Raw genomic sequence first — 22,081 nt, forward strand, 5'->3', positions numbered from 1 at the left:
AAGTCACACACTCGCACTCTCGCGCGTAGTGTGATGAAGGGGTTCTCATGTCCCTATTCCCCTATTCCGGTGCTCGGGGACAGACAAAGGGACAAACGTACACAGATGCTACTCACCGTCAGTTCCGCACTGCGAACGTCTTCTTCTCTTACAGGTCCCTGTAAGGAGGCAAACAGCCGTGCAGGGCCTAACTCTAACCTAGTGTCACACCCCTATACTAACTACAACGGCAGAGCCCTCAAACTAGCTCTGTGGGTGTGGTGCAACAAAACTAAACACAGACTTAACAAGCTCACACTTTGCCCTGCACGGTAACAACATATCCAATCACAATCCACAGCGCAAGCAACTACCACGGTGTTGTCCCTTTAAGTACCTGAATCAGAACACCAGGTAGTGGGGGCCGCACAGCTCACCCACCTCCCGTACTCTCTTTCCAGGGCCTCAGGCCAAGCGGACCTGCCTGCCTAAACACCTTGGGGTGGACTGGGCCTAGTGCCCAGTGCCACCTCTATTCACCTTCAGGGAAACCGCTTATTTATTGGGCCTAGCAGCCCCTATTTGCGCACGTTGGGTGACCTGAGCCTAGTACCCAGCGTCACCTTACATTAACATAATTGGCCAACATACACTAGGGCCTAATGCCCTCTAATGCCCCACAGGCCTATTGCCTGATATGCCCCTCGGGCCTAATGCCCGCCTATCTGGGCCACGGGCCGGGGGGGCCCCGACTACACGTGGCCACGGGCCAGGAGGGCCCGAATAAATGCCCCCACGGGCCAGGAGGGCCCGACTACATGCCCCCACAGGCCAGGAGGGCCCGACTAAATGCCCCATGGACCAGGAGGGCCCGACTAAATGCCCACAGGCCGGAAGGGCCTGACTGTGCCCACGGGCCTAATGCCCGAACACCCGGTGGTCTAGGGAGGAGAGGGGGGCACCTTAGAAGGGCCTACCTGCGGTGGAGAAGGCTGCAGTGGGGAACTGCACAGCTCAATTGCTTCCCACCACTGCAGCGCTTCTCGGCCTGGATGAGCTCTTCTGCCACTGGCCCGTCCTGGCCAGCGGCGGCGCCGTCTCTTCTCCGTGTCCAGCCGCCGCTGGACATCTTCTTTCCGGAGCCTGGAGTCTTCTGGCCTCTTCCGCGGCCACCGGAGCTCCCGCGACGTCTTCCTCCTCCTGGCGCCACTCCGATCTTCGCCGCTCTTCGGCGCGGCTTCTTCCCTCTTCAGCTCCCGCCCGGCGTCTGACGTCAGACGCCGGGGGCGGGGCCTATGACGCGGCTCGCCACGATTGGCTCGCCGCGCCCGCAACTGATTGGCCGGCACCCCGCGAGCCGCAATTGGCTCGCAGACGGCGCCGGGTTTGAAAAGACGCTGGCGGCGCTTCTCATTGGCGGCCCAAGTGGCGCCAAGTTTGAAATGCCACCGCGCCGCTGCCCGTCGCCGCCGACAGCCTGGTGCAGGGAAACGTCTGATCCCTGCACCAGACACCTGCCGCTGCTGTACACCAAGCGCTGGGGACAGACAAGCTGCCCTAGCACTGCCCACCCTTGCGCTCTGCAGGGTACACAGATCCCCTGCACCCTGCAGTGCTGATGTGCCCTGGGACACAGGGCACATCTCCACATTTCCCCCCCTTTTTTCCTTTGTTGTCCCTACAAAGGTCTCCACGACGTCCATTGTCCGCGGGTCAGGGAATTCCGAGGTCCCTCCGGCGAGGTTGTATTCGAGGGCTCAGCCCGGACAGACTGTGACCCCACACCCTTCCTCCTCCAGCTCCGGGTTCCTCTTCTTACGTCCTGACCTCCATCGGCGGATCCTCTGGGGGAGTGGCACCTCCTCACGGTCGCTCGACGTTGGCCACCAAGGGGAATCTTCCTCCACGGGGACAACAGTCACCCACTCTTGACCTCCCATATCGTCTGGGGCATTGTTCCTGTCTTCAGGGTGTGGTACCGACCACCACCCAAAAGCGTAATCCTCCGGGGCATCCATTTCCTCCCGGGCAACAACCACCATCTGTCGCATTTCCTCGTGGGGCATCTCCAAAGGTCCTATGTCTTCCTCTGGAACGGGTCCTCCCACGGCATCACGATCCTCTCCCCGTACGTCCATCCAACTCGTCACTTCCGGCAGGTATCCTTGCTCCAGGACTATCTCCTCCCCTTCACGGAAGGCAATCAACTGGGAGCACGACTCCAGCAGATCCTGCCAGTCACCCTCGTCGGCACTCCCGTTGCCAGGGTTGTCCTCCATCTGCTCTTGGAGGGATTCATCGCGGACATTTCACCGTAGTCCGAGTCCTCCTCCGATACCTGGACTAGGGGATTATTTTCCTCCTCAGCGTACTTAGTCCCTTCCGCTGGCGCCTCTAATTCCTCAGCGTACTTCTCTTCCGCTAGTATCTCTAATCCCTCAGCGTACTTCTCTTCCGCTGGCATCTCTAATCCCTCAGCGTACTTCTCTTCCGCTGGCATCTCTAATTCCGCAGCGTACTCCTTCGCTTCCGCTGGCATCTCTAGGTACCCAGGACACCAGGGACGTGCGATGAGCTAAATGGCTTAGGAGGCACTGGCTAGCACCAGAGCCGGTTTTACTTGCAATTTATGAGCCAAAGCGTACATCTGGGCATTATACACAGGTATAGCAGTATAATCTCCTTGAAATTTATTGAGTTTTGATTAGAGATGTGCGGAAAAGATAGCCAGGTGAGGCACTGCCTCACCTGCCATAGACTTTTTACTCCAGAGTTTTGGCTATAAAATTGATTAGAATAATGCAAAGAAGATATTTCAAACATATTCTTTGTATTTTTCATATACTTTATACTGTCATACCTCTGATACAAATGTTAGTATGACAGGAAAGGCTCTGCCTCACCCTACCGCACATCACTGCAGGACACACCTGTTCCGCACGTCCTAGTCGTGGACAGTTCCAACGCGGGGAGATTCCAGACGTCCCTGTCACTGGGTCTTCATGCTTTTCCTCGCAGCGTGGTCTCTTCACCTCCCAATCACCCACCTCCGCCTTTCGCGGGAAAGGATTCTTCCTTACTGGGGTCGCTTCCTTGGGACAGAGCTGGGCACAACCATCCGCAATCATCCGGTTTTCATTCCATGGACAATCGGGAAGCTCATGTCCTCTAGCCTCGCAGAGCGCACACACGGGCTCTTTCTTCGTTTGGCCCTTCTGACGACTTCGGTCCGCTTCCTGGACCACCTTCTTTGGGGACGTCTCTCGCCAAGTACATTCGTCGGCCTGTTTGCCGACATTTCTTGCAGGGCGTCACAGCGGCCTTCTTGCGCCCCTTCTCCCGGCGCTCTTCCTTTTCACGCTGGACCGACCGCTGCACCATCTTCAGGAGGTCTGCCCCAGACACCGTCACCCAGTCGCTCTGGTCCGCACACATCCAGGGGTGGGTCTGTTCCGAAGCCGTCCGCATGGAGGTCTTGGTGACGTTCCACATCGTGTCCGTGATCCTGTATCCTTGATCCTGCCGACTATGCCAAAATGTAAGAGGGCGGCAGTGCGTGTGGTGGTGCCTGCTGCCGTGCAGGTGTACTTTCGGTACTCACCAGGCGCCGCTCTCTCTCACCTTCAGGTACCGGAACCTACAACGGACCTGGCAATCTTCAGTCGGATCCAGACACGGCGATTACCTCTCGGAGCTGACAGACGAACGAGCTGAGGAGAAAATAGTCTACCTTAAGGAGGGTATCAACCCTTCTTCCACCGGAAAAGGGGATACCCCAGGGGTGACGGCGACCTTCACCGGTTGGGTGAAAGGTCATCACTGGCACAAAGCCTCAGCCACCCAGAAGTCACACACTCGCACTCTCGCGCGTAGTGTGATGAAGGGGTTCTCACGTCCATGAGCAAACCCCTATTCCGGCGCTCGGGGACAGACAGAGGGACAAACGTACACAGATGCTACTCACCGTCAGTTCCGCACTGCGAACATCTTCTGCTCTTACAGGTTCCTGTAAGGAGGCAAACAGACAAGCAAACAGCCGTGCAGGACCTACCTCAAACCTAGTGTCACACCCCTATACTAACTACAACGGCAGATCCCTCAAACTAGCTCTGTGGGTGTGGTGCAACAAAACTAAACACAGACTTAACAAGCTCACACTTTGCCCTGCACGGTAACAACATATCCAATCACAATCCACAGCGCAAGCAACTACCACGGTGTTGTCCCTTTAAGTACCTGAATCAGAACACCAGGTAGTGGGGGCCGCACAGCTCACCCACCTCCCGTACTCTCTTTCCAGGGGCTCAGGCCGAGCGGGCCTGCCTGCCTAAACAGCTTGGGGTGGACTGGGCCTAGTGCCCAGTGCCACCTCTATTCACCTTCGGGGAAACCGCTTATTTATTGGGCCTAGCAGCCCCTATTTGCGCACATTGGGTGACCTGAGCCTAGTACCCAGCGTCACCTTACATTAACCTAATTGGCCAACATACACTAGGGCCTAATGCCCTCTAATGCCCCACAGGCCTATTGCCTGATATGCCCCTCGGGCCTAATGCTCGCCTATCTGGTGCCACAGGCCGGTGGCCTGACTATCCTTACGGGCCTAGTGCCCACTATGTGCCCTCGGGCCTAATGCCCGCCTATCTGGGCCACGGGCCGGGGGGGGGCCCGACTACATGTGGCCATGGGCCAGGAGGGCCCGACTAAATGCCCCCACGGGCCAGGAGGGCCCGACTAAATGCCCCCACGGGCCAGGAGAGCCCGACTACATGCCCCCACGGGCCAGGAGGGCCCGACTAAATGCCCCCACGGGCCAGGAGGGCCCGACTAAATGCCCACAGGCCGGAAGGGCCGGACTGTGCCCACGGGCCTAATGCCCGAACACCCGGTGGTCTAGGGAGGAGAGGGGGGCACCTTAGAAGGGCCTACTTGCGGTGGAGAAGGCTGCAGTGGGGAACTGCACAGCTCAATTGCTTCCCACCACTGCAGCGCTTCTCGGCCTGGATGAGCTCTTCTGCCACTGGCCCATCCTGGCCAGCGGCGCCGCCGTCTCTTCTCCGTGTCCAGCCGCCGCTGGACATCTTCTTTCCGGAGCCTGGAGTCTTCTGGCCTCTTCCGCGGCCACCGGAGCTTCTTCCGCGACGTCTTCCTCCTCCTGGCGCCACTCCGATCTTCGCCGCTCTTCGGCGCGGCTTCTTCTCTCTTCAGGGGTGGGGCCTATGATGCGGCGAGCCGCAATTGGCTTGCCGCGCCCGCAACTGATTTGCCGGCGCCCGCGAGCCGCGATTGGCTCGCGGACGGCGCCAGGTTTAAAAAGACGCTGGCGGCGCTTCTCATTGGCGGCCCAAGTGGCGCCAAGTTTGAAACGCCACCACGCCGCTGCCCGTCGCCGCCGACAGCCTGGTGAAGGGAAACGTCTGATCCCTGCACCAGACACCCGCCGCTGCTGTACACCCAGCGCTGGGGACAGACAAGCTGCCACAGCGCTGTCCACCCTTGCGCTCTGCAGGGGACACAGATCCCCTGCACCCTGCAGTGCTGATGTGCCCTGGGACACAGGGCACATCTCCACAGTACAACGGAAAGATATGCCTAAGGTCGTAGTTCCATATTGATGTACTTCATGCCAAAACTGTGATACCGAGGCGCAATCCCAAAAACAATGGAAGACATCTGCCCCATCCGTTAAGCATTTGGTGCATTTAGCGTCTTCCAAAATGCCCATTAAAAATCGACGTTTAGGTGAAATATATGCCCTATGGAGCATTTTGTAGGCCATTTCTTGGTATGAGCTAGCAGGAATAAGTTTCAGAGTTAACTGAAAGTGGTTTAAGAGGGAATCAGGGGTGACTGTTGAAATGTGGGAGGACCATTGGGACAGTTCTGGAAGGTCCGTGTCTGGGTCTATTTCCACACGAATACGTGTATATATGGTCAAAATAGAATAGAAGGCTGATTGGAGAAGTGTGTCAAGGGAATTAAGAAAATCGACATCTGTAAATTTGGGCAAAACAGCTTTGAGATAGTGTACTGCCTGGAAATAGGCAAACTCATGGTGAGGAGGCAAGCCACATTTATCCCTTGCCTCCACGAAAGACAGTGGGAGGCGAGAGGTATTAAGTAGGTTGCGCAGGTTGCGGATACCAGAGGAATACCAGGCAGTGAACGGCTGTAATGCCCCCCCCCCCCCACCCCTTCCTCCTGAAACTCCAGGTTACCGACAAAGGGTAATGAAAGTGAATAAAAATATTGAAGTTTAAGAGGTTTCCTCGCCATTCTCCACGCCTTTATGATAGGAAATAACAACAAGTTATTGGTTATATGCAAGGCCAATTTGGAGGGTCTGGCATGGAGAAGATAGCTGAGGGACAAGGGAGCGCATAACTGAGAATCTAGAACAGAATCCGTATAGTAGTTATTATCGCCAAGCCAATCCATAGCAATGCGGAGAAGTCAGGCAAGATTGTATTGTTTAATATTGGGTAGGTTGATTCCACCTCTAAGTACCATTTGGGATAATTTTTTCATGCTAATCCGAGGTCGCTTGCCAGCCCAGATGAACTTGGAGATAGAGGCATTCAGAGAAGATAGATCCGAATTAAACAATAATAAAGGGGTCATCTGTAGAATATAAAGAAGTTTTGGGAAGCTGGCCATTTTAAACAGATTGCATCATCCCAGCAAATTAAGAGGGAGGGATTGGCAAATATCAAGCTCGGTTTTTATCCTGCGCAGGACCGCGGTAATATTGAGCCTATATAGATGGCAAGGATGAGAGGGGAGTGCGACAACTAGAAAGGTTATATGAGTAGTCGCCCATTTAAATGGAAAAGTGTTTCCCCATCCCATTCTCGCCTGTCCATACATGGCTAGCGCCTCCGACTTTCCATAGTTAATAGAGAATCCTGCGAAAGAAGAAAAGCGGTCAATCGTGTCAATTAGCTGCGGAATTGCACGGTGAGGGTCAGACATAAAAAGGAGAAGGTTGTCAGCGAATGCTACCACTTTTAGTTTTTGCGTGCCAACGGCAATGCCTCTATAGTCTCTATGTAACAGGATATGTCGTATAAGGGGTTCTAATGCTAAATTAAAAAGAAGGGGAGATAAAGGGCATCTAAATCTGGTGCCTCTTTCCAATATGAAGGAGGGGGACGTCACATTGTTAACCAACACCTGCGCCACAGGGTTGGTATAAATGGTTTGCACTAACAAGGGAGAAAAAGAAGGCTCTTGTGTGGGCGCACTCTATACAGGAAGAAGTTCCTATAATGTATGTGATATATCAGAGAATATTAAAACATAACTTTTATTAGTAATAATATAAACACATTTTACCCATCTAAACGATCCATGAAAAAATAAAGAATTGGGAAAAATGTTAAAATGTTCTGGTCTCTTCGTTTAAAGAGTGATTGGAAAGGTTTGTAGACACAGAATTGTCATACCACCTATTCCCCTGACCAGTACAGATAACTGTATTGATAGGACCAAGGAGTGGTCAAAGCATTAATATATATAAACCTCCAACTATAATCACTTAAATTAAGTGGATATATAGCTGTTTGGAGGTCAACAGACTCTAGCAATTGAATCATTCGACAAATACCATAATTGTAAATGGAAAAAACATGGAAAAACCATTGATCTGCACTGAACATTCACTGACTAGATGAGAGGATGTAGGAAAGGCATAGTGGTGATACTGCTGTTGGCGTGTTCTTCTCACACAGAGAGGAAGCAGTTCCTACTCTACAACACCAGGTATTCACAGGTAGTCTCCTTTCCTGGTACTAACCCGGCCCAACGCTGTTTAGCTTCCAAGATCGGACAAGATCGGGCGATGGCAGCGTGGTATGATAGTAGAGGATAGTATGATCAGCACGCCAATGAGAGTGCACCTATATAAGAAATGATTCAGTAAGAAATGATAGAAAGGAGCTAGAGAGAAGAGAAAAATTAAGAAGATAAGTAAGAATAGGTGGATCTGCTTTCCACGTTAGGCACGGTTCAACAGCACCCACTTTCGTGGCTCTGTGCTCCGTGAATCGAGGATGAGAGTCCGCGAGACAGATGAAGAAATGGAATTGATTCTAAATAATTAGAATGAAAATACAAAGAAATATTGCAAAAGAATGCATAATGTGGGTAAAGTTAGTCTAGGAATGATCACCACAGTAAACACGTATGATGGGCAATCGGGCTGTAATACAGTTATTGGAGATCCCCTTAGGAAGTATTGGTTGTCACAGAATACAATATTATCATGGGGAAAGTTAAAGATAATCGCTGAAAATAAGCATGTATATTGTATACACAAAAGAACTTCTTAACAGTGCTAAGACAGTGTAAGTAGAAATGTGCTGGCCACTGATCATAGCCCGTATCAGGGAGCAGAAATCACATGAAAAACAAATAATAAGCTCAAGTCAGCAATAAATACATTTTCATTAGTAAGATGCCTAGGTGTGATATTACTGCTGTGTAACCACAGAGCAGTGGAGGCTTACGATACTCCAATCAGTGAGCAGAGGAATGAGTCAGTGCATAAACAGGTGCAAGGAGCTGGCGTGCAGTCACTCCATGTACGGACCCCCGTGTGGAAGACGGGTTTCGCCGCTAGGGCTTGTTCACTTCCGGGTTCGGAGGTATAATCAGGGGGACGGATATTAAAGCAGTTGTATTGGTGCATAAGACCAATGGCAGGCGCGGCGGGCAGAGACGCTACATGAGCGGACCCGCCTGCCGTCGCTAGGAGGAGAGTACGACGTATTGCGCATGACTGTATGTACCGGACGGAGCTAGACGCGCCATGTTTGAAGAGGGATAGGATTTAATGGAGATATGGGCATGTTTGGGAACCTCGCGCGAGTCCCCGAACGTCATATTAAGTAAGGGATAAAGTAATGCTGGGTATATTAAGGTATGGGCAAACAAAAATGCCACTTGGGAAAAAGGTTAGGACCATACAGGAATGTAATACTAGCTAAGAGCATTAAAAAGGACGAGTACTGTGGTTATTGACAAAAGGGGATGTTAATCAGTCATGAAATCTAAAGAAGTATAATATTGAATGGTGGAACTGGCATGTATGGGAGGAGAATTATATGAGATGATCAAAAAAATGATCAAAACAATAAATGACAAATAAAAGGGAAATGGGGAAGGGGAGTGGATATGGGGGTAAACGGCTGGGGATAAATAAACCCATTAATTAATAATTGAGAAGGATATATGAAATCGAATTGAACGAGGCCAAAAGGGCGGATAAAAGGAAGGGATATGAGGGAGTGGGAAAAACAATTATAATAATAGAAACTAGGTGAAAGGAAAAATGAATAAATGGTGGTGTTGCATATGGGACCACGTTAGATGTGGAGCGAGTGAGGTGGGTGGCAACGCTGATCCAGCGCCTATCGGGAGGATGGGGGCGTGTACGGGAAACTTGGTGCGAGGCCCTGGACGCCATGTTGAGTGAGGGATACGGTGATCCTGATTGTGATAAAGTGTGGCCAAACAAGTTTGCCCTGGAACCAGGTGTTAAAAATAACATGACAGGGAAAAATACCTAGCATTTTGGGTGGGATAAAGCCTACTGAGGGACTGGTACATTAGACAGAAAATAATAGATGTCTAAAATAACTAATAGAGAAAATACAAAATAGAGAAAATAAAAATAGAGAATAAAAATTATAAATGAAAATAAAAATAATAATAAATATAATAAAAATAAATAAATAAAGGAAAACCTAACAGGGATGGCTAGAAATGAAGTAATTTGAAGGTATAGGCATTAGGCCATGGAGTGATGACCTTAAAAGGCGTGAAAGCGTGCAAAAAATATATATATGTTGAGATTGCAGGATTATGGAAATTATAGAAAGTGTATGATGGGGAATGAGAAAAGGAAGTGGAAGTATTAGTGTGGTAATGTGGTAAGCTTAAGTGAGTGTGAGGTGAAGGAAAATGATAAGTGTGTGCTAAGTGGATGGGAATGGGTAGGGAACAAGGGGATTATGCCTGGTGGTATGAATTGGCCGTGGGGGCCGAATGGGAGGTGCTCATTAGTGAGGGTAGTGTCAAATAATTGCTGGAAACAATGTGTGATGGAGCAGGGGGCTGTGATTGGGTGGAATGATTGGGGGCATGAGACAGGGGGGATAGGGGGCGTGGATGTGGTGAGGGAAGGGACTTATGGGGGAGGGTGAGTGATGAGAGGAAAGGAGATGGGGTGAAGTGCAGGCATTAATGGATAGAGGGGGGAGAGGGAAAAAAAGGGGGGACAAATTTTTTTTGGGAGGGGGGGAAAGGGGGGAAAAGGGGGAGGGGGAGAAAGAGAATTAGGGATGATGTGGTTTATTGATGAACATTGAAGTTGCTGGGTGAGGCAAGGTTATTGGAAGTGATCAGAGGTGGTGAAAAAGTGGGGAGGGAGAAAAGGGGGGTAGACGGGAATGGGAAGTGTTTAATTAGCATACTGGTCTACAGCTGTATACCACAGTGGAGAAGCTGATGGTTCACAAAAAAACTGCATAGTTGATATTTTCATTCAAACCAAAGGGCTTGAGAGTGTTGAGGCGAAAGATCCACTCGCTCTCTTTCTTGTAAAGTTCCTTGGTGATATCTCCTCCTCGTATGCCCAAATGAACACGGTCCAAACCAAAGACCTTGAATTCTTTAATGGATCCTTTATGGTAAGAGTGAAAGTGCCTGGCAACCGAGGTAAGCTGTTTCATGCATGCTAGATCTTTAGCTGCGTTGCGAATATTTCCCAAATGTTCCAGGACTCTTTCTTTTAATTTACGTGTGGTCATGCCAATGTAATTGAAGTTGCATCCACAAGTTATGCAGTAAATCACTGCCTGGGTATTGCAGTTGAAAAAATGTTGTAGTGTTATTGTTTGCCCATATCTGTCAATTACAGTATTGGTTTGTAATATCTGTGGGCATGATTTGCATTGGCCACACGGGAAGGAGCCATAAATGGAAGGTTTCTTGGGAATGGATGCAACAAAATGACTCCGCACCAAATGGTCTTTTATATTCTTGGATCGGCGCCAGCTCATCTGAAGCGGGGAATCCAACAGCGGAGATAGGTCTGGATACAGCTGTAGGATGGGAAGGTGTTTGGTTATAACATTTTTTAACATCCTCCATTCAGGGCAGAAAGTCTCTATGAATCCCAGGATGTTATCTGGTTTGCTGTCCTCCTTCTTCTTCCCAAAAATTAAATTCTCCCTCTTGATTACTGTAGTGGCTGCGTATGCTCGTTTAAGTGAGCGTTAGCTATAGCCTCTGGCTAAGAGGCGGCTAGGAAGTTCTATACTCTTAATTTTGAAAACTTGATCTTCCGAGCAGTTACGTCTCAGCCTGAGGTACTCCCCTTTGGGGATATTTTCAATGGTTGGGGAAAAATGTGAGCTGGTTTGGAAAAGGAGACTGTTAGTTGCAGTCTCCTTGCGATATAATTTAGTTTCAAGAAACCCTGTGTCAGATTTTTAGATATTGAGATCAAGAAAGGGGACCATCTCTGAGCTAATGGTGTGGGTCAATGCGATATTAAGGTCATTGGTGTTAAGGAGTTTGATGAAGTCCATGAGGAGACCACGTTCTCCGTCCCAAATGATGAATATGTCATCAATATACCTTAGCCACATTATCACATGTGTGGTGTATTTCTCATTGGTAGTATTGAAAACATAGAGGTGCTCCCACCACCCCAAAAAAAGATTTGCATAAGTGGGTGCACAAGCAGCACCCATTGCTGTTCCCCTTACTTGCAAGAAGAATTGATCTTGAAAAACAAAATAGTTTTTGGAGAGAATAAAGTGAAGTAATTTTAGGAGAAAATCTGAAAAGTCCTTTTCTCCTCCTTGGTCCAGATAGTATTTGACTGCTGTGAGACCATGGTGATGATGAATACTTGTGTAAAGAGCCTCCACATCTAGAGTCACTAGGAGAAACTCGTTCTCAAAGTGTATATCATGAATTTTGCGTAGTAAATCCGAAGTGTCTTGTAAGTAGGAGGGTAAATCCAGAACAAATTCTCGTAGATGTAGGTCCAGAAATCGACTCGGTTGCTCCAGAAGCCCACCATTTCCTGACATAATTGGTCTGCCAGGGGGCTGATGGGCATTTTTATGAATCTTGGGCAAAAGATAGAAGGTTGGAGTTTTGGGATTCTGGACAGTAAGGTATTGTTGTTCTTGCTTTGTGATAGTGCCTGGGGTAGCTTATTATTTGTTTTTCATGTGATTTCTGCTCCCTGATACGGTCTATAATCAGTGGCCAGCACATTTCTATTTACACTGTCTTAGCACTGTTAAGAAGTTCTTTTGTGTATACAATATACATGCTTATTTTCAGCGATTATCTTTAACTTTCCCCATGATAATATTGTATTCTGTGACAACCAATACTTCCTAAGGGGATCTCCAATAACTGTATTACAGCCCGATTGCCCATCATACGTGTTTACTGTGGTGATCATTCCTAGACTAACTTTACCCACATTATGCATTCTTTTGCAATATTTCTTTGTATTTTCATTCTAATTATTTAAAATCAATTCCATTTCTTCATCTGTCTCGTGGACTCTCATCCTCGATTCACGGAGCACAGAGCCACGAAAGTGGGTGCTGTTGAACCGTGCCTAACGTGGAAAGCAGATCCACCTATTCTTACTTATCTTCTTAATTTTTCTCTTCTCTCTAGCTCCTTTCTATCATTTCTTACTGAATCATTTCTTATATAGGTGCACCGTCATTGGCGTGCTGATCATACTATCCTCTACTATCATACCACGCTGCCATCGCCCGATCTTGTCCGATCTTGGAAGCTAAACAGCGTTGGGTCGGGTTAGTACCAGGAAAGGAGACTACCTGTGAATACCTGGTGTTGTAGAGTAGGAACTGCTTCCTCTCTGTGTGAGAAGAACACGCCAACAGCAGTATCACCACTATGCCTTTCCTACATCCTCTCATCTAGTCAGTGAATGTTCAGTGCAGATCAATGGTTTTTACAATGTTTTTTCCATTTACAATTATGGTATTTGTCGAATGATTCAGGTGCTAGAGTCTGGTGACCTCCAAACAGCTATATATCCACTTAATTTAAGTGATTATAGTTGGAGGTTTATATATATTAATGCTTTGACCACTCCTTGGTCCTATCAATACAGTTATCTGTACTGGTCAGGGGAATAGGTGGTATGACAATTCTGTGTCTACAACCTTTCCAATCACTCTTTAAACGAAGAGACCAGAACATTTTAAAATTTTTCCCAATTCTTTATTTTTTCATGGATTGTTTAGATGGGTAAAATGTGTTTATATTATTACTAATAAAAGTTATGTTTTAATATTCTCTGATATATAACATACATTATAGGAACTTCTTCCTGTATAGAGTGCGCCCACACAAGAGCCTTCTTTTTCTCCCTTGTTAGTCCATGTACTTTCTGGCTCTGGGCGCACCACCAATGAGGACAACATATAGGAGAAAATCATAGATATTTTCCCGTACCCATTATAAAAGGGTGATTAATTGTCCGATTTTGGTTTTCTTCATTTATTTCAAGTTATTACACTTTTGTGACCTGTGCCCAATCGCCCTATGCCCTTGTCATAAATGGTTTGCACCAAGTTACAGAACAATGTGCCAAAACCCTGGTGGTTAAGCACTCTATTCAGATGAGGCCAGGCGATCTTATCAAACGCCTTTTCTGCGTCCAAATTTATGATAATGTTATTTTTGGACTGACTGCAGTGAGTGTAAGATATCGCAGCTAAGGCCGCCCTAGTTCCCCGTGTGGACTGTCTACCTATGACAATACCCATCTGTGCAGGCGAAATGAGGCGGGGTAAGCAGGTCTGCAGCCTGTTAGCCATGATTTTGGTCAAGCTTTAAAATCCTGGTTGAGGAGTGAGATAGGGCGGTATGACCCTACCTGGGTAGGATCCTTACCAGGTTTCGCAAGCACAATGAGCCTCGTCTCATTAAAACGGAGGGGAGTCTCCCCCGTAGTAAGGATATGGTTATATAGCCGCGTTAGTAAAGGGAGGATATCAGCGTCTTCATCTTATAGAATTCGTCACTGAAGCCGTCAGGGCCAGGGCTTTTTCCATTAGGGAGGGACTTAATGGTGGCTCAAACCTGATCATCAGTTATAGGAGCATCCAACAGGTCCCTCTCCTCTGACACTAGCTTCGGCAGTTGTGTGTCACCTAGAAACGATTGTCCATCAATTACGTTGTCAGTGCCTACAGTATATAAGGACTTGTAGAAGCGCAGAAAAGCAGAGCATATGTCAGTAGGATCAGAAAGAACAGTTCCAGAACTGTGTAATGAATCAACCCAAGTTTTGTTCCAAGGCCCTCTGACTAGATTAGCCAAAAGTTTTCCGGACTTATTCCCCATCTATGAAACCTATTCCTGCCATAATCATAGCTTATCTGGGCCTGTTCGGTAAGAAAGGTGTCATAAATTTGTTTTGCCATGAGGTACGTTTCCTTGTGAGTGGGGCAATCGCATTGTTTGTCAGTACGATAAGCAAGCGTAAGAGCTGTACTGAGTTCCTGCAATTTAGTGTTGAATTTCTTATGCTTAGAATTAACATAAGAAATAATGTGGCCTCGATGGACCGCCTTAGAGGCCCCCCCAAAAAAGTGGAGTGTTAGATTCCTGATCCAGATTATCAGCAACGTAATTATGCCAGGTGTGTTTAAGATGTAGTAAAAAATCCTCAGAGTGTGAGAGATACGCTGGGAACCTCCAACATTTGGAAATACACTGAGGTAAAGCCAAATGTAGGGACAAAGGTTATGGGGGCATGGTCTGAGATAATAATATCCTTAATGGAAGTGTGAGAAACTTGAAGAATATGTGTTTAGACAAGAAAAGATAATCGATGCAAGAATGAGTGGAGTGTGGGTGTGAGTAAAAAGAGTAGTCTCATTGGAGGGGGTGATGTATACGCCAAGGGTCTAGTAAAGCAAGTTGAGAACAAAGAGAAGAGAGAAGATTAGGAGAGGGCCCGGGTCTGTTAGTACTCCCCCCCGACCAGTGGCGTAAGTTCGCCCCAGTCGCCCGGAGGCATGATAAATGTTGGTGCCCCCCTACATACTGTATACACACACACCCTTCATATGTAGCTATCCGGCACTCGTGTTGAACAGTAGTAGCGTGCTCAGGTGCCTTTCCCAATAGTAATATAGATACACATACAAAGTGGACGGCACTCCAAGTCAGTCATCACAATAAAATAGACACCAGCATACCTTTATAGCACACCTACAGTACTCCCTCACCCAACAGCGTGTCACAATGTAGATGCTTTGGCACAGTGGTGTGCCGATATACAGTATATATATAAAAAACACACAAACGCCTCTTTCACTTAAACACACACACAAACACCTCTTTCACTTAAACACACACACGCCTCTCACTTACACTCACACCTCTTACTTACACACGCCTCCTTAGCTTAAATACACACATGCCTTCTTCACTTAAACACACACACTTCCTTCACTTAAACACACACAATCCTCACTTACACACACACCTCTCACTTACACACACACCTCTCACACACATGCCTCTCACTTACACAAACGCCTCTTACTTACACATGCTTCCTTCACTTAAACTCACACACACGCCTCCTTCATTTAAACTCTCACACACACGCTTCCTTCACTTAAACACACAAACATGCCTCTTTCACTTATACACACACACATACACATACACATACACACACACACACATCTCCCTTACACGCACACACGCCTCTTTCATTAAAAAACACACACACACACAAACAAAAACAAACACATGCTTTCTTCACTTACACACACGTCTCCTTCATTTAAACTCACACACACACGCGTCCTTCACTTAAACACACAAACATTCCTCTTTCACACACACACACACACACACACACACACACACACACACGTATGTCTCTCACACACATACACGCATCTCCTTTACACGCATACACGCCTCTTTCACTTAAAAACACACACAAAAAACAAACAAACACATGCTGCCTTCACTTACACACACACACACACACACACACACACACACACACACACACACACACACACACACACACCTAACTTAAACATGCACACATAAAACACAGTGCTGCTAACATTCATTAAAGACCCCGCAGCACCCCTCCCCTTTCCAACTACACACACCCCCACAGTGCAGCTTGAGGCAAGTGCTGCCAGTGCCTACCTGCTGCTATCAGCACAACGGAAGAACAGAGAGCATTACTTGGCCACCTCATCTGGAAGGGCCTGGCAGGAGCTGCATTCAGGAGCTCCCCCTAGCTGTAGCCACAGCCAGCTCTCTGTATATACTAGGATAGGGGTGGCCAACCAGTCAGAGGCAAAGAGCCAGAAAAGATCTGTAGTCAAGGACAAGGGTCAGTATCATGCGCGCGCCGAAGGCGCGCGTGCAAAAATGGTGTTGTGTCCTAGTTTTCACAAAGCCACACCCCATTTTGTGCACACACCTTTCGTTATGACGTTTGTAGGAGTATGACCTTGTGTCATAACTCAGTTTTTAGTCATGTTGTACAGTGCCAAATACATATAATGCCTCAGTACAGTGCCACATACATATAAAATTGTCAAAAAATGGGTGCCTCCACACTGCCAGAAACATATGTCCCCACAGTGCCACATACACATATGTCCCCACAGTGCCAGATACATATATGCCCCAAAGTGCCAGATACATATATGCCCCACAGTGCCAGATACATATATGCCTCACAGTGCCAGATACATATATGCCTCACAGGGGTGTAGTATGGTATGCCAGCGGTCGGGCTCCCGGCGACCAGCATACCGGCGCCGGGAGCCCGACCGCCGGCATACCGACAGTGTGGCGAGCGCAAATGAGCCCCTTGCGGGCACGGTGGCGCGCTACACGCTATTTTATTCTCCCTCCAGGGGGGTCGTGGACCCCCACGAGGGAAAAAAAGTGTCTGTATGCCGGCTGTCAGGATTCCGGCGCCGGTATACTGTGCGCCGGGATCCCGACAGCCGGCATACTGAAGACCACCCACCTCACAATGCCAGATACACATGACCCCCCAGTGCCAGATATACATGTCCCCCCCAATGCCAGATATACATTTCCCGCCAGTGCCAGCTATGCCCCTAGTGCCAGATATATATGTCCCCAAAGTGCCAGCTATGCCCCCAATGCAGTGTCCCCACATTGCCAGATATGCCCCCTGTGCCAGATATACATGTCCCCACACAGTGCCAGCTCTGCCCCCAGTGCCAGATATACATGTCCCCCCAGTGCCAGCTATGCCCCCATGCCAGATATGCCCCCAGTGCCAGATATATATTCCCCCACATTGCCAGCTATGCCCCTAGTGCCAGATATATATGTCCCCAAAGTGCCAGCTATGCCCCCAGTGCCAGATATGCCCCCAGTGCCAGATATATATGTCCTCACAGTGCCAGCTATGCTCCCAATGCCAGTGTCCCCAGTGCCAGATATGCCCCCCAGTGCCAGATATACATGTCCCCCAAGTGCCAGATATACATGTCCCCACAGTGCCAGATATATATATATATCCCCACAGTGCCAGCTATGCCCCCAATGCCAGTGTCCCCACAGTGCCAGATATGCCCCCCCAGTGCCAGATATACATGTCTCCCCAGTGCCAGCTGTGACCCGTGCTAGGTATACATGTCCCCACAGTGCCAGCAGTGCCTCCAGTGCCAGATATATATGTCCCCACAGTGCCAGATATATATGTCCCCACAGTGCCAGCTGTGCCCCCAATGCCAGTGTCCCCACAGTGCCAGCTATCCACCCAGTGCCAGATATATATGTCCCCACAGTGCCAGCTATGCCCCCAATGTCAGTGTCCCCACAGTGCCAGATATGCCCCCCAGTGCCAGGTATTCATGTACCCACAGTGCCAGCAATGCCCCCAGTGCCAGATATACATCACCCTGCTCTTCCCCCGTGGTGCTCACTGCGCTGCTGCTGCTGTCTGTGAGGAGAGGTCAGCGCAGCGTGCGCCTCCCCTGCCCCTCACTCTCCGGCGGCTGTGTATCTCTTCAATTAGGCGCCGGTCCATGAGCCAATCAAAGCTCGCGGACCAGCAGCCTTAGCTGCCGGTCCGCGAGCTCTGATTGGCTCACGGACCGGTGCTGAATTGAAGCGTGACGCCGCGGCCGGAGAGTGAGGGGCAGGGGAGGCGCACGCTGCGCTCTCCTCCCCTCACAGACAGCAGCAGCAGCGCGGTGAGCGGTCAGGCAGTGGGAGACAGTGGAGGAGGTGTGCCCCCTTGAGGTCAGAAGCCCGGCGGCAGCCGACTCCACTGCCTCCCAGAGTTCCGCCCCTGCCCCCGACCTGTCCATGGATGGATCGACGACCGTATTGAAGTCTCCCCCTAAAATTAAGTCCTGACCGCCCCAAGACAAAACCCTCTGGAGAACATCTGCAAAAAAAAGGTTGTTAGATCCAGTAGGTGCATAAAGATTCAAAAAGGTGTATACCATATTAACAATAGAAACATCTAAGAGGATAAATCTGCCCTTGGGGTCAATACATTTTTTAAGGATTGAAAATCGGAGATTCCTATGAAAAAGAATGGCAACACCTCTGGTTTTATTTGTATAAGGAGCGGAGATACATTCTCCAATCCAAGGGGCTTTTAATGATATAGAGCAGAGGTTCTCAAACTCGGTCCTCGGGGGCACACACAGTGCATGTTTTGCAGGTCTCCTCACAGAATCGCAAGTGAAATAATTAGCTCCACCTGTGGACCTTTTAAAATGTGTCAGTGAGTAATTAAGACACCTGTGCACCTGCTGGGTTACCTGCAAAACATGCACTGTGTGGGGTCCTGAGGACCGAGTTTGAGAACCTCTGATATAGAGGATTCTTGCACACAATGTGTCTCTTGTAAAAACACAACGTGAGGGGACATACGAGAGAGATGGGCGAGTACCTTCTTGCGTTTAATGGGGCTATTAAGACCCTCCATATTCCAAGAAATTACGTTAAAATCAAAAATTGGGGCGACTACCGGGCCTGAGGGTTGAGAAGCAGCATGGTCAGTCATACTATCCCACCCCCGTAGATGAAGAATAGAACATCAAAATTGTATAGGTAAAATGGTGCCCCCCCCAGCGAGCAAGGAGGGGCCAACCTATGGAGGACCGAGACACATCATCCCAGCAGGCAAGACAAACAGCATAGGTAGCACTCCGACATCATGCCCCTAACACTGTGTGACCTATAAACAATAACAATTGAAAAGAAGAGCAAACTTTAAGTAGGAAACAACAGTCAAGTATCAGGGTAAGCAAAATGGGCCTTTGCCGCCAACGGATCATCGAAGAAGTGTGGTTTTCCATTGACAAAAACTCGAAGGCGAGCCGGATATATGCATAACGGAGCGATCTCTCTGCGTCTGTTAGCGACATAAGTGGAAAAGTCCTGGAATATAAGCAATCTTTATCCTTTGTAGAGAAGACCTTCTGACTTTCGGTAGTGGTCTAAAAGCTTGGATTTTTCCGCGTAGTTGAGAATCCTCATAATAACAGGGCGAGGGCGTCCAGCAGAGTCTTTGCGTTCAGGGCCAATCTTAAGAGCCCTTTCAATAGCTAACGGCGATCCATGAAGGCCCATATCTAGTTTTTCCAGCAGCCAGGTAGAGAGAAGGTCTAGCAACGCGTGGCCTCTCACCGACTCCGGGATGCCCACCACCCTCAGGTTATTTCAGCGGCTCCGATTCTCCAAGTCGTCGAGCTTATCATTGAGGCCTTTCATTTCTTTGGTTTGGGCCTCTATAGTGGACTGTGCAGACTGTAGATTGTCCTCCAATGTTGAGACCCTCTGCTTGACTTCATCCAAATGGCCATTATGTTGAGTTAGCTGGGTCAAGGTGGAGTCTATGGCCTCTTTGATGCCCACCAGCTTTTCATCTAGGAGAGGCCCGAGTACAGCAGCAATGTCAGTAGGTTTCATTTTAGGCTGTTTAGTAATCGTAGCGTTAGTACGTTTCCGTTGGGAATGAGAACGGGTGGTGTAGCAATCATAATCGGAAGAATTTCTATGGGAGGTGTCCTCACGTGCGCCCGGAGCAGGGCCAGAGGAGGACATTGGAGTGGACACCAGGAACTTTTCCATATGAGGTCGCCAGAGACAAATATAGAGAGCAAGTAATAGTAAAGGGTGCAGAGAGTAGATTAGTGAGGGTCACATCAATGAAAGGGAGGAACTAGAGAGCTACATCACAACGAAGATGGCAAACATGTCAAGGTGCTGCGGAGCAGAGGTGTAGAGAAGCAATGTGTCCGAGCCAGAAGCGTCACAGCTTGATGTACCAGAGCAATATAACAGGAAAAGCAAAGGGCTCGAGATAAAATAGCAGGAGCAATGTGTCCACAGCGACGAGTCTGCAGCCTCAGGACATAATAAGTGGCGGCAAGGTTATTGTGCAATGAGGGGGGTCATCCTGCCATTTTCTTATGGTATAATGCAGTGACCTTCTTCCGGTGACCAGGTACCCACAGTGGATTTGGCAAAGTAGGAGTCACAATGGCAGGTAGGCTGTATAGATATGTAGCAGTTGTCAGCTCCCTCTGGATATCAAACAGCAAGCGGGGTATGCAGGGCTTGGTCAGGTGTAATGGCTGGCTACACTGGGGGTGAGGGCTCCCATACCTGTGAGAGAGGCGTCCGGAGGTTCGGCGGCCCAGCCGCCAAATCGAGGTCCCGGCTGCAGTATGCGGAGCAGGCCGCAATCAACAGGAGCATCCATGCTGCTTCCTGACTTCGCGGCCTCACCCCGAGCACAGCAGGAGGCAGATGGAGAAGTGTGTGGGAGACGGTAGGCCCAGGAGTCCAGTGGAGCGAGCGCTAGACTAACGCTCGGCATGTCGCGGGCTGACCGTGGGCAACTTCCGGTCCGGGCTCTGTCACAGCTCGAGGTCCCGGCCTTCCCCTTGGAGCAGTCCGCAACCCACACGGACCCGTAAAAGGTCCGCCGGCTACGCAGCGAGCACCAGGGGGGTCTAGAGGATGACAGGAGCAGCGGCGGGGTCCACAGACCGCCGATTATGAGCCAGGGAAGCCCAAACAAATAGCGGTGGCTGGGAGCTCTGAAGCGGCACGCCTTCCCTAGTATGCAGCTAGGCCACGTCCCCGGGCAGACAGTTCTATACAGTAGAAAAGGGCTGCTATTATCCTCTCCTACCTGCAGTTGTGTAGGGAGTTCCACACTATAGTAGGAGGGCTGTTGTTGCACTTTCCCCTCTGTGTCCGGGCAGACTGCTTCCCACTGTATGAGAGAGCTGCTACTGTGTGTTCCCCTCTGTAGTAATCAAGCAGCTCTTCACTATAGCAGAGAGGATTGTTGTGTGTCCTCTCATCTGAGCTGCAATGGCCGTGGGTCCCGTGCGGCTTTCCAGAGGTCCCCAGCTGGCTCCACAGGAGGTTACAGCTTCTTGCCCAGGGTAAGGAGGGGTTGAGCGGGTGGTCCCGGGTCCCCAGGCACTCCCACAGCCGCTGAGTGCACTCCGGCGGGACCGCTGGCGCAGGCGGCGACGCCCCCCCCCCACACACGTCTCCGCCTGAGCTGAAAATCGAGGCCCCGGCTTTGGGAGCAGGTGCAGGCCGCAGCTCGTGGTAACGATGGCGCCACCTCCCAGCTCTGCAAACCGCACCAAAGGGGCTCCCAGTGATGCGGCAGTGAGAGGTGAAGTGTGGCGGGTATAGAAGAGCTGCTTGGGGCCAGAGAGTTAGTATAAGAGAGCTCTATAATCAGGAGCTCTATGGGCTTGCTGCTTCTTCCATTGCCGGCCAGGCCACGGGGGGGGAGGGTTTTTATTCGAGTCTGTTCGTGGTACCGAAGCCGGATGGCTCGGTCAGACCGATTCTGAACCTAAAATCCCTCAATTTATTTCTAAAAAAATTCAAATTCAAGATGGAATCTCTCCGAGCAGTGATCTCCAGTCTGGAGGAGGGGGATTTTATGGTGTCGGTTGACATAAAGCATGCCTACTTACACATCCCCATATATCCTCCACATCAGGCTTACCTG

General features: G+C 49.4%; 2 pseudogenes; one reads left to right on the plus strand and one right to left on the minus strand.

Moving 5' to 3' along the window:
- Nucleotides 1–7,725: 7,725 nt before the first annotated feature.
- On the minus strand, nt 7,726–7,844 carry LOC134960878 (5S ribosomal RNA; annotated as a pseudogene).
- Nucleotides 7,845–12,763: 4,919 nt separating this feature from the next.
- On the plus strand, nt 12,764–12,882 carry LOC134934686 (5S ribosomal RNA; annotated as a pseudogene).
- Nucleotides 12,883–22,081: the final 9,199 nt, after the last annotated feature.

This window comes from Pseudophryne corroboree, chromosome 1, assembly GCF_028390025.1.
Source record: "Pseudophryne corroboree isolate aPseCor3 chromosome 1, aPseCor3.hap2, whole genome shotgun sequence".
Lineage (NCBI taxonomy): Eukaryota > Metazoa > Chordata > Amphibia > Anura > Myobatrachidae > Pseudophryne > Pseudophryne corroboree.